This window comes from Apium graveolens, chromosome 7, assembly GCF_009905375.1.
Source record: "Apium graveolens cultivar Ventura chromosome 7, ASM990537v1, whole genome shotgun sequence".
NCBI classification, from domain to species: domain Eukaryota; kingdom Viridiplantae; phylum Streptophyta; class Magnoliopsida; order Apiales; family Apiaceae; genus Apium; species Apium graveolens.
The window spans coordinates 134,426,873-134,438,914 of NC_133653.1; the positions used below are offsets into that span (position 1 = coordinate 134,426,873).

At 40.0% G+C, this 12,042-nt stretch overlaps 1 non-coding gene across 1 annotated transcript; it reads right to left on the reverse strand.

Moving 5' to 3' along the window:
• Positions 1-5,520: 5,520 nt before the first annotated feature.
• On the reverse strand, positions 5,521-5,627 carry LOC141675639 (small nucleolar RNA R71). Its single transcript, XR_012556282.1, has one exon. It is a non-coding gene; the product is annotated as a small nucleolar RNA R71 (small nucleolar RNA).
• Positions 5,628-12,042: the final 6,415 nt, after the last annotated feature.

Below are 12,042 nucleotides of genomic sequence, written 5' to 3' on the forward strand. Positions count from 1 at the left end.
CAGATGAAGAAGAAGTTAGTTTTCCAAGCAATCAGGTAATCACCATTAATCTAGCATATTTATCTAAAGCTGGGTATAATGATGCCATACATGACATATCAACCGAATTATATCATTTGCGTGTGACACTCAAATCACTCTATAAAGAAAACACTAAAATTAAATAAAACAATTTGTTTTTGAGTGAAAGAAACAATGTGTTAGAAACTCAATTTGTTGAGTTTGAGAAACTAAAAATACAATGCAAGATTGCTAAAGATGAACTAACTGAATCTTTAAATAAAGAGGAGATTTTAAGAAAGCAGCTTGAACAAGAACAAGAAGTAATTAAGGCTTGGAAATCATCTAGAGATGTCCATGCTCAAATTACTAAAGTTCAAGGTATAGAGTCTTTCTGTGAGGAAGCCTGAAAAAAGAGTAAGGAGAAACTAGAATCCAGTTTGGTAGAAGGACTCTCAACGAATGTGGATTCAACGGATAATGAAGATTATCCGTCGAATGAGCAAAAGATTTATCCGTCGAAAGACAAAGAACCACATACGTCGAGTGATAGAAATCCAGTTAGAAAATCCAAGCTAGCTAAGTTAATGAAAAATATGGATCAGTTTCTAAGAACTTTGTTGCAGGAGAAACAAGTCAAGTCAAGGGTAATAAGAAAGTTAATGTGACACCCTCCAAACCCGGGTCAGAAGTTTAGGGTCTAAAACACACACATACACCATATTTAAACCTGTTTATGAATAATATAATAATATATATGCAATGACCCTACTTACCATATCCACATATCACAACAGTTTAAAGTATGTCCACAAACCACAATCTTATTTATTACAAACGTACCAAATCCCAAATTTATTTATCTTACATCTGAAGTCAAACCTTATTACAAACTTTTTAGCACACACCAAGACACACAACTTCCGCTAGCTTATTCCATTTTAACTTGAAAACCTAGCTGGCACACTCGACTGGGGATCCTCGCCATTACCAGTTTCCTTCTTAACTGGAAAAGAACATAAACAGATTCGCAAGAGTGAGCTAACTAGCTCAGCAAGTCACTATGACAACACCGAGATTAAATATTGATCAATTGAAATGATATAGGGAATCAAGTTTCTTGATAAGCAATGATCAGAATTGGATATTCACTTTTATTTTAAAAACCAAGGTTAGGTTGCTGATCAATCACGCACTAACCCCGAGCAAGGCTCTCAGCTTTGCTCTATATACTGGATCCAAGGCACACATTGACCTATTATGACCACGAATCTGGTCTGACCACGAATCTGGTCCATATTTAAAAATAATCCAATTTTATAGTAATAACATGATAAACAATGTAATCCAATAAACTGAATCATAAACAACATTTATCTTAAAGCATAAGGTGATTCAGAACACCATAAAGGTATAGCAAGGTAAACAGGAAGATTGACTTTCAATCCAGGGAAAGAATCAGAGGGTAGAAGACCATAAATGTTCGTCTGATAAGCAATCTTATATCAAGGATCAGTATGTGGTAGATATGTATTTGTGGAGTAGTATCGGATATATGTGGTTCGTATCCAAGAATTCAATAATCAATGGTTTAAAAGAAATCAGGCTCGCGGCTCAAGATCAATAAGAATCAGGGTTTAGGGTTAAGTACTTCAAATTACTTGCAATATTGAATAGGAACTATTGGGAATAATTGTAACATAATGAAAAGAGTTCAAAAGTATTCGCAAGTATACTACAAGAAAGTTCAGGGACACCTGCCTTATCAATTCGCTTTCACTTTACTAACACTTTTTAATTGGTTCCCACTCACTGACCATTTGCTTTCCCTTTCTACGTCTCGCTTCCTCTGTTAGACATCACATATACTCATCAACACCACTTCTCATCTCATTCTATTCGATACAAGCTTCTATCTACCCTTCGTTTAACCCAAATCCGACGTACGAATTGAAATTTACAGCAAAAACAGTCAAACAACGCACATACAATCATATTATACAGCAATCAGATCACATATAGCATATAGCATGTAAGATATTTGATCAAAATAATTTTTCAAAGAAGATTTGGGGTAAAAATGATTTTCCAGGTATTTAATACAAATTTTCAAATATTTTTCGGAATTAAAACGGGACTCCGAATCATATTATGATTAAATAATAGGGTTTGAACACCCGAATCTGACTTTAAAATAATTTTATAATAATTATCGAGTCTTGAAAATAATTTTAAATAATATTTTAAAGTTGGAAATTATTTTTCAAGATTTTTAAATTAAAAACAAATAATTAAATCTAATTATTAAATCAATTAAAAAATTATTAATTAATTAAATCAATTAATTAATTAATATTAAATTGATAAATTAATTAAAATAATAAAAAATTAATTAAAATTAATTAATAAAATAAATCAGATTCATTTTTAAGTAAATAAATAATCAAAAAGAATATTCTGAATTTAAAATAATTAAATAAACAATTTTATGATTTTTAAAATAACAGAATATCATTTTTGAAATGTTTTTAAAAAGAAAGGACTGAAATGCAATATAGGTGAAAGGTGGGTGATGAAAATGTAATTTCACCACCACCTTCACCCTCGCCACCGGTAGCCATGGCCGCCACCATCGAGCTCGCCAGCGATGACTGAACCTGCCCAGAATCATGCAAAAATAACAGGGATTGATCGTTATGTCGCCAGGAACTTGTTCATGTGTTCGAAATTAACAGAACCTCTCAACGGCCGGAAACTTCGACGGAAAATTGCGTCGTCGGTGGTCTCGTTTTTCCGGCAAAGTCGACTCCCACTTCCCCTGCCAACACGAGTACCATAATTCGACTCCCCTTGACACGATTTATCAGTTGGTGTAACTCTTTTCAACCCAGAATCATCACAATAAAAACCCCCAATTTTGGATTAAGAACATTCAACCCATTAAAACCCTAATTTCAATTTCCAGAATCAAACACCATTTTCTATATGTTACTGAACTCGGTTTTTGACATATAATATACCAAAATGACCAGGAAGAAAAGATCTACATGATTATGCCATAAAATCATACAAACAATATCAAGAATAAAAATTCATATTTAAATTCATAGATAATTCAAAATAAATTAATTAAATCGGAAAAAAAAACCTTGATTTCTGCACTAGAATAGATGGTGGATTCAAAAAGAGTTTCTCGAGAGCTTCGTTTTGATATATTGCACACCCGAATCGGAGTTCGATAATACCTTCATTTGTCCGATTAATTTTCAAGAACACGGTATTTTATTAGGGTTTTCTCTAGTTTTCAGTGGTTTGTACTGTCTGAAATTGATTATAAAAGTGAAATGAAATAAGAAAAGGGCTATTTATATTTACGGAATATTAGTACGTTCTGGATCGTGTTGGATTGATTAATACATTGCTTTTCCGCTAAGTAACTGATAAGTGGCATTTTATACCACTTAGAACGTCTTAAAATGGCTTAAATTGGTGTCTTGAAATCAAGTATTTTGTGTATTTGATGCGTTTTTCTAGTGTTTATGCATTTCAGGGTATTAGTTGCATTTCGGGGGAGGAATCATCAAGAATAAGCTTTGGCATGTGTTCACCATTGCGAGAGGAAAGGAACGGGCAGATTACGGCGAAGAAACGGAGCAAACTTGGATTTTTTCGAGTAGAGGCCTGCGCGCCCGCGCAGCTATGCTGAGCGGCCGCGCAGGGTCGGGAATTTTGCTGAATTATTTTAGACTTCTACTTCTGTTTGGCTTCCAACTTCTATGTAATCTGAGTTTTATGGGACTATTATATAAGTAGATTTGAGACGTTTTCACAGGGGGGATTGGAAAAAAGAAGATTGTGTTTTACGCAAGAAGCGAAGGAGATAAGGAAGAAGACCGATTTAGCACACCGCAATGAAGAGGAAGCATATTTTCTTGTGATTCTTGTTTTGTTGTAACGTTGGATGCTAGTTTTCTTGCTTTGACTTATTTACTCTTGTGACGTACTCTGTTTTAATATAATTAGTTTAGTTATTATTTTCTTGTGTTTGTTTATCATGATTTCATATGAACCCATGATGGCGATAAGTTCTATTATGGGCTAATCGTGATCATGGGGTTGCAACAGATTTATTATGGAATTCTTTAGTTAATTGTTTAATACTTTAGTGTGTGATGATTGCATGATATCTAGTATTGGTTGTGCATATTTGTCTTATGTGCGTCGCGAACATATAAGATAGGGTGTTAATCTCTTGTGAAGCGACGATGGATCTTGAGATTTAGAACTTGCCATGCTAGCATAGGTTCATGTACGTTGTGCATGATTAGTGGGTAACTCTAACAGTTTTATTTGCCCTATGTAATCAAAAAGAATAACTTGTGCTTAAATCGTTGTGTTGTCAATTTCTGTAGACATATGGGAACTCAACATAATTGATGACTATTCAACTTCTATCTTAATTGTGGATGCTTGGTAGAATGGTATTAGTACAATGAAAGTTGGCTTTTATCAGTTTCGTGTTATTCGATTAATATCATCACTGTCACATGCTAAAGGTAATAACAATGGCTATAGAAGGAAGTAATAATGAAGTTGTGATCGCATGAGTGTTTTATTATTGATAAATTGAAGTGTTGGTTAAGTGGTTAATTAAGTAGTTAATTATAGTTAATATTTAATCAACAATTTTAAGTGTTATTATCTTAACATTGAGAAGTAATCATACATTGGTGAGTGAGTTTAATTAGACAATAATTTAGTCTGAGTCTCTGAGGGAACGAACTAGAAAGTATTCTATATTACTTGCGAACGCGTATACTTGCGTGAATATTAGCGCGTGTTTTCGCCCTAACAAGTTTTTGGCGCCGCTGCCGGGGACTCGGCATATTTGTTTAGTTTATGTACTTACCATCATTGGTCATTAGGACTCAGTGATTAGGATGTAGTAGTTACTTATTTTTTCCGGTTGTGTTTCAGGTATTTTAGCAAGCGTTTATGCAAACTCGTTCTCGTGCTCGCAAGAGGACTTTAGATACAGCTGAGGAGACAGACGAAGTTCTTGATATTCCGGAGAAGTTAGATTTTGAGGATTCGGATTCAGGAACTGAGCAGAAAGAACCAGTAAACATGAGAGATCGTATTGTTCAAGCTGACCCAGCTCTCATGGATTTTTCTCGGCATAAAATTGATGACATTCAGTCAAGCATCCTTCATCCGGCTATTCAAGCTAACACCTTTGAAATCAAGCCGGGCACTATTCAGATGGTGCAGAATTCTGTTTCTTTTGGAGGAGCGGCAACTGAAGACCCCAACATGCACATAAGGAATTTTGTCAAGATCTGCAGCACTTTTAAGTATAATGGCGTGACTGATGAGGCTATCAAGTTGAGGCTTTTCCCATTCTCACTAAGGGACAAGGCTAAAGACTGGTTACATTCTGAACCAGCTGGGTCCATCACTACGTGGCAAGATCTTGCGCAAAAGTTTCTGGTGAAGTTTTATCCGATGGCAAAGACTGCTGCTATGAGGAGTGCTCTTACTCAGTTTGCGCAGCAACCTACGGAGTCTATGTGCGAAGCTTGGGAACGCTACAAGGAAATGTTGAGAAAATGTCCACATCATGGAATGCCGGATTGGATGGTGATAACTGGTTTCTATAATGGTTTGGGGGCTCAATCTCGGCCCATGCTCGATGCAGCAGCTGGAGGCGCCTTATGGGCTAAAAGCTATACTGAGGCGTATAATCTTATCGAGACGATGGCTACAAATGAGCATCAAAACCCAACTCAGAGGATGACGTCAGGCAAGGTAGCAGGTATTTTGGAAGTTGATGCAGCCACCGCTATTGCAGCCCAGCTCCAAGCGCTATCAATGAAGGTTGATTCTTTGGCTACGTATGAAGTTAATCAAATAGCTATGGTTTGTGAGCTTTGTGCAGGTTCTCATGCTACGGATCAGTGTTCTCTTGTAAACGAATCTGTTCAGTATGTGAATAATTATCAGCGACAACAGCAGCCTGTGCCAGCGACCTATCATCCTAACAACAGAAATCATCCAAATTTCAGCTGGGGGAATAATCAGAATGCTATTCAGCCACCATATCAGCAAGGAGTGAGTAAACAGTTTAACCCACCTGGATTCCAGCAACCACAGCAGTATGCTACAAGGCAATCATACCCTCAACAGGGAAGTGCAGCTGCACCTACTAGTGCTGATTTTGAGGAACTTAAGCTGTTGTGCAAGAGTCAGGCGGTTTCTATCAAGACCTTGGAAAATCAAATCGGTCAATTAGCCAATGCAGTGCTCAATCGTCAACCTGGCACTCTTCCCAGTGACACGGAAGTACCAGGCAGGAAGGAAGCTAAAGAACAAGTCAAGGCTATTACCTTAAGGTCTGGAAAAGTAGCTGATGCTGAAAAGGGAAAAGAATTAGAAGCTGAAATTAGAGGTGAAGAATCTAAGCAAAAGGAGAAAGCAGCGGAACCAAGGAAGACTACTGTTGAACACACTCTGCCTGAGGCTAATACAGGGGAGAAATAGCTCTATCCTCCACCACCTTTTCCTAAGAGATTACAGCAACAAAAGCTGGATAGACAGTTCGGGAAGTTTCTGGAGGTGTTCAAGAAACTTCACATCAATATACCTTTCGCTGAAGCTCTTGAACAAATGCCTAGTTATGCGAAGTTTATGAAGACTATTCTTTCAAGGAAGGTGAAAATGGATGACCTTGAAACCGTTGCTCTCACAGAAGAATGCAGCGCTGTTCTGCAACAAAAGTTACCACCAAAACTGAAAGATCCAGGAAGCTTCACCATTCCTTGCACAATTGGCAATCTGACGTTTGACAAGTGCCTTTGTGATTTGGGAGCAAGCATTAATCTGATGCCGTTGTCGATCTTTAAAAAACTGGATCTGCCTGATCCAAAACCCACGTACATGTCACTACAATTGGCTGACCGTTCCATTACTTACCCAAGGGGCATAGTTGAGGATGTGCTCGTCAAGGTGGATAAGCTCTTCTTTCCTACAAATTTTGTTATTCTGGATTTTGAGCAAGATAAGAAGATTCCCATAATCTTGGGAAGGCCTTTCTTGGCTACTGGCCGTACCTTGATAGATGTGCAAAAAGGGGAACTTACTATGCGGGTCCAAGATCAGGATGTGACCTTCAACGTATTCAAGGCAATGAAATTCCCTACAGAAGATGAGGAGTGCTTAAAAGTGGATGTGATTGATTCTGCGGTTACTTCGGAACTCGATCACATGCTAATGTCTGATGCATTGGAAAAGGCCTTAGTGGGGGATTTTGACAGCGATGATGAAGATAGCAACGAGCAATTACAATATCTGAACGCTTCTCCCTGGAAGCGAAAGCTGGACATACCATTTAAATCTCTTGGTACTTCTGACCTCAAGAACGCCGAAGGGAAGCTCAAACCATCAATAGAGGAAGCACCTACCTTGGAGCTCAAGCCATTACCTGAACACTTGAGGTATGCTTTTTTAGGTGATTCATCTACGTTACCTGTTATTATTTCATCTGACCTTTCAGGTAATGAGGAAGACAAGCTCTTAAGGATTTTGAGAGAATTCAAATCGGCTATCGGATGGACCATAGCAGACATCAAAGGGATAAGTCCTTCATATTGTATGCATAAAATTCTGCTAGAGAAAGGTAGTAAGCCAACTGTGGAACAGCAGCGAAGACTGAATCCCATCATGAAGGAGGTGGTGAAGAAAGAAATTCTGAAATGGCTAGATGCAGGCATCATTTATCCTATTTCTAACAGCTCATGGGTGAGCCCCGTACAATGTGTACCTAAGAAGGGAGGTATCACTGTGGTCGCAAATGAAAAGAATGAGCTCATCCCTACTCGAACAGTTACAGGATGGAGAGTATGCATGGATTATAGAAAATTGAACAAAGCCACAAGGAAGGATCACTTCCCCCTTCCATTTATTGATCAGATGCTTGACAAATTGGCGGGTCATGAGTATTTTTGTCTTTTGGATGGTTATTCCGGGTATAATCAGATTTGTATTGCATCAGAGGATCAGGAAAAGACTACCTTCACTTGTCCATTTGGCACGTTTGCTTTTCGCAGAGTTTCGTTTGGGTTATGTGGCGCCCCGGCCACCTTTCAGAGATGTATGATGGCTATATTCTCTGACATGATTGGAAATAACGTCGAAGTGTTCATGGATGACTTCTCCGTCTTTCGACACTCATATGATGAATGTTTGAATAATCTGCGCGCCGTACTCAAAAGATGCGTGGAAACTAATTTGGTGCTTAATTGGGAGAAATGTCACTTTATGGTGCGTGAAGGCATTATCCTTGGGCATAAGGTCTCTAGCAAGGGTCTGGAGGTGGACAAGGCCAAGGTGGGAGTCATTGAAAATCTTCCCCCACCTAATTCTGTGAAAGGAATCCGTAGTTTTCTTGGTCATGCGGGTTTTTATCGGCGATTCATCAAGGACTTTTCAAAGATATCTAAGCCGTTGTGCAATTTGCTTGAGAAAGATGTGCCGTTCAACTTTGATGATGAATGTTTGGCAGCATTCGAGACTCTCAAGAAGAGTTTGATCACGGCACCAGTCATTACAACACCAGATTGGACAGAACCATTTGAGATGATGTGTGATGCGAGTGATTATGCGGTAGGTGTAGTTCTGGGACAGCGCAAGAAAAATCTCTTCCATGTGGTCTACTATGCGAGTAAGACTTTAAATGGTTCCCAATTGAACTACACCACTACTGAGAAGGAGCTTTTGGCTATAGTCTTTGGCTTTGAGAAATTTCGATCTTATCTGCTTGGTACGAAAGTAACAGTATTCACTGATCATGCAGCTATTCGCTATCTGGTTTCTAAGAAGGATTCGAAGCCGAAACTCATTCGTTGGGTGCTTTTACTTCAGGAATTTGAGTTAGAGATCAAAGATAGAAAAGGTATTGAGAATCAAGTAGCTGACCATCTCTCTAGGTTGGAGAATCCCGATTCTACTTCACAAGATAGGACGTTAATAAATGAATCTTTTCCGGATGAGCAGTTGTTTGCAATTCAGGAGGAAGAACCATGGTTTGCAGATATTGTAAACTATCTCGTCAGCAATATAATGCCTCCTAATTTGACATCCGCTCAAAAAAGAAGTTTCTGCATGAGGTGAAGTGGTATATGTGGGATGAACCATATTTGTTTAGACAGGGAGCTGACCAGATCATCAGGAGATGTATCCCGTTCTGTGAGACGGAGGGGATATTACGAGACTTCCATTCCACGGTTTATGGTGGACACTATGGCGGTGAGAAGACGACAGCTCGTATTCTGCAAGCAGGTTTTTTCTGGCCTACTTTGTTCAAGGATGCTCATCAGTTTGTTTTAAGGTGTGATCGTTGCCAAAGAGTGGGAAATTTGTCAAGGAAGGATGAAATGCCATTAAATGTGATGCTTGAAGTCGAGGTCTTTGATGTATGGGGAATCGATTTCATGGGGCCTTTTAGCTCGTCTTGCAATAATCAGTACATCTTGCTGGCAGTCGATTATGTCTCAAAATGGGTCGAAGTTAAAGCTTTACCGACAAATGATGCAAAGGCAGTGCTAAATTTTCTTCATAAGCAAATTTTCACAAGGTTTGGAACACCTCGGGTAATCATAAGTGATGAAGGATCGCATTTTTGCAACCGTAAGTTCACTTCTATGATGTAGCATTATAATGTGAATCATCGAGTAGCTACTGCCTATCATCCGCAAATAAATGGTCAAGCGGAAGTGTCTAACAGAGAGATAAAGCGCATTCTAGAGAAGGTTGTTTGTCCGTCAAGGAAGGATTGGTCTTTAAAGCTCGATGAAGCTGTTTGGGCTTACAGAACAGCATACAAAACTCCACTTGGGATGTCACCGTTTCAGTTGGTGTACGGAAAGGGATGTCATCTACCTGCGGAGCTTGAGCATAAGGCCTACTGGGCATTGAAGAAGTTGAACCTGGATTTAGATGTAGCTGGTAAGAAAAGAATGCTTCAGCTTAATGAACTGGATGAATTTCGACTTCAAGCGTACGAAAATAACAAAATGTATAAGGAAAAGGTGAAGAGGTGGCACGATAGGAAGCTACATCCAAAGTTATTTGTGCTAGGGCAACAAGTTCTCTTATTCAACTCTCGGCTCCGACTTTTTCCTGGGAAGTTGAAATCAAGGTGGTCTGGACCTTTTATTGTCAAAACTGTGTTTCCACATGGAGCGGTAGAAATTTTTGAGAATGATCCGGACCAAGCATTCAAGGTTAACGGTCAGCGGTTGAAGCACTACTATGGGGACATGGCAAACCGAGAAGTGGTTAGCGCCATTTTGTTGACTACTTGAGCAGGGTACGAAACGTCAAGCTAATGACGAAAAAGAAGCGCTGCGTGGGAGGCAACCCATGAATTATTGTTACAAGAACCCTTAGAAGTTAATAACCTATCCAAAAACACAAAAAAAATCAGAAAACAGGGGCTGAAAAAAAAAATTCCAGTGACCCCCTGCGCACCCGCGCAGCTATGCTGAGCGGTCGCGCAGGGGTAGAGTACCAGAAATTTTTTTTTACAGTTCAGAAAAAAAAAAAAAAACACAAAAATAGTTTTAGCCCATAAACCCACGATTTGTTCCCACTACCCCATCATTTTATCCCTTAATTCCCAAACCCTAATCTAATCCACACCCTATATATACATACACCTATCCTACATATCTCCCACAAAACTTCCTACACTTAAACCCTCTCACAAACATCAAATATCAGTTCTTACACGCTTTTATTCACGAATCAATGGCACCCAAGAGAGCACACACTATTGACAGCAGCAGCACAGTTCCTACTGCTGATTCATCGAGGGGTACTACTGCAAGGCCTCGGTTAACTGACAAAGCCGTGGAGGAGGAGTACACTAGGCTGTTGGGGAAGCCGATTCTGAAGGAGAGGGGGTTTTTGCCATCGGGGAGGGATGGTGAATTGCTACCCATGATTGCAGAAAAGGGGTGGATAGCTTTTTGTGAGTCACCCGAAGCGGTACCGATGAGCGTTGTTCGCGAGTTCTACACGAACGCGAAGGCCGAAAAGAATGGGTTTTCTGTGGTCCGTGGGCTGACGGTTGATTATCATCCTGCGGCGATTCACCGTGTGATTAGACAGCGAGAGAGGAAGCCCGAGGAGGAGAACTGGAATGAAAAGACTGCTGAGGATTTTGACTTGGATTTGATTTGTGTGACTCTCTGTCGCCCGGGCACAGTTTGGACCTGCAGTACAGGCAATAATGAGTATCGTCACTTTCCGGCGATCGCCATGAACAGGTATGCCCGTGCATGGAATACATTTATTTGTGCTAATATTTTGCCTTCTTCACATGCACACGAGGTCACAGTTGAGAGAGCACAGTTGTTGTGGGGAATTCTGAATGAGGAGTACTATGTGGACCTTGGTGAGTTTATCTACCAAGGAATTCTGAAGTTTTTGAGGGGAGCGAAGCATATGAACATCCCTTATGCATCCACGGTTACGAAGCTATGCCGAGCAGTGGGAGTGAACTGGCCGGCTCATGAGCAGTTGCAGTTGCCAGCAGCTCCAATTGATTCTGGCACTCTGAATGGGATGCGGGAGTGGACCGGTGGTGAGCCTGAGGAGCATAGGCTAGGTTATCGTCTTCCAGGAGGGCGTCCAGCACGAGGTGCTACTATGGTCAGGCCAGGGCGTGATGAGGCTGGTTCTTCGAGAGCTCAGGAGGGTGCTGGGATGGTTGATGCCCAGTATAGGAGGCTTTCATGGCGGATGGATGCCATGTATGAGACGCAGAGCAGGTTTGCTCAGGAGCTCACCCTTGCGTTAGGAACTGCTTTTAGAGGCCTTGGAGCTGATATCCAGTGGCCAGTTTTTGGTGAGGACTCTGCATACCCGCCGCTTGATACTCTACCCACTGAGGGTGATGATGATGATGACTCCGAGTAGGTATACCCTGTGTTCCTTTCTACTACTTTCACTGAGGACAGTGAAGATTTTTAGTTTGGGGGT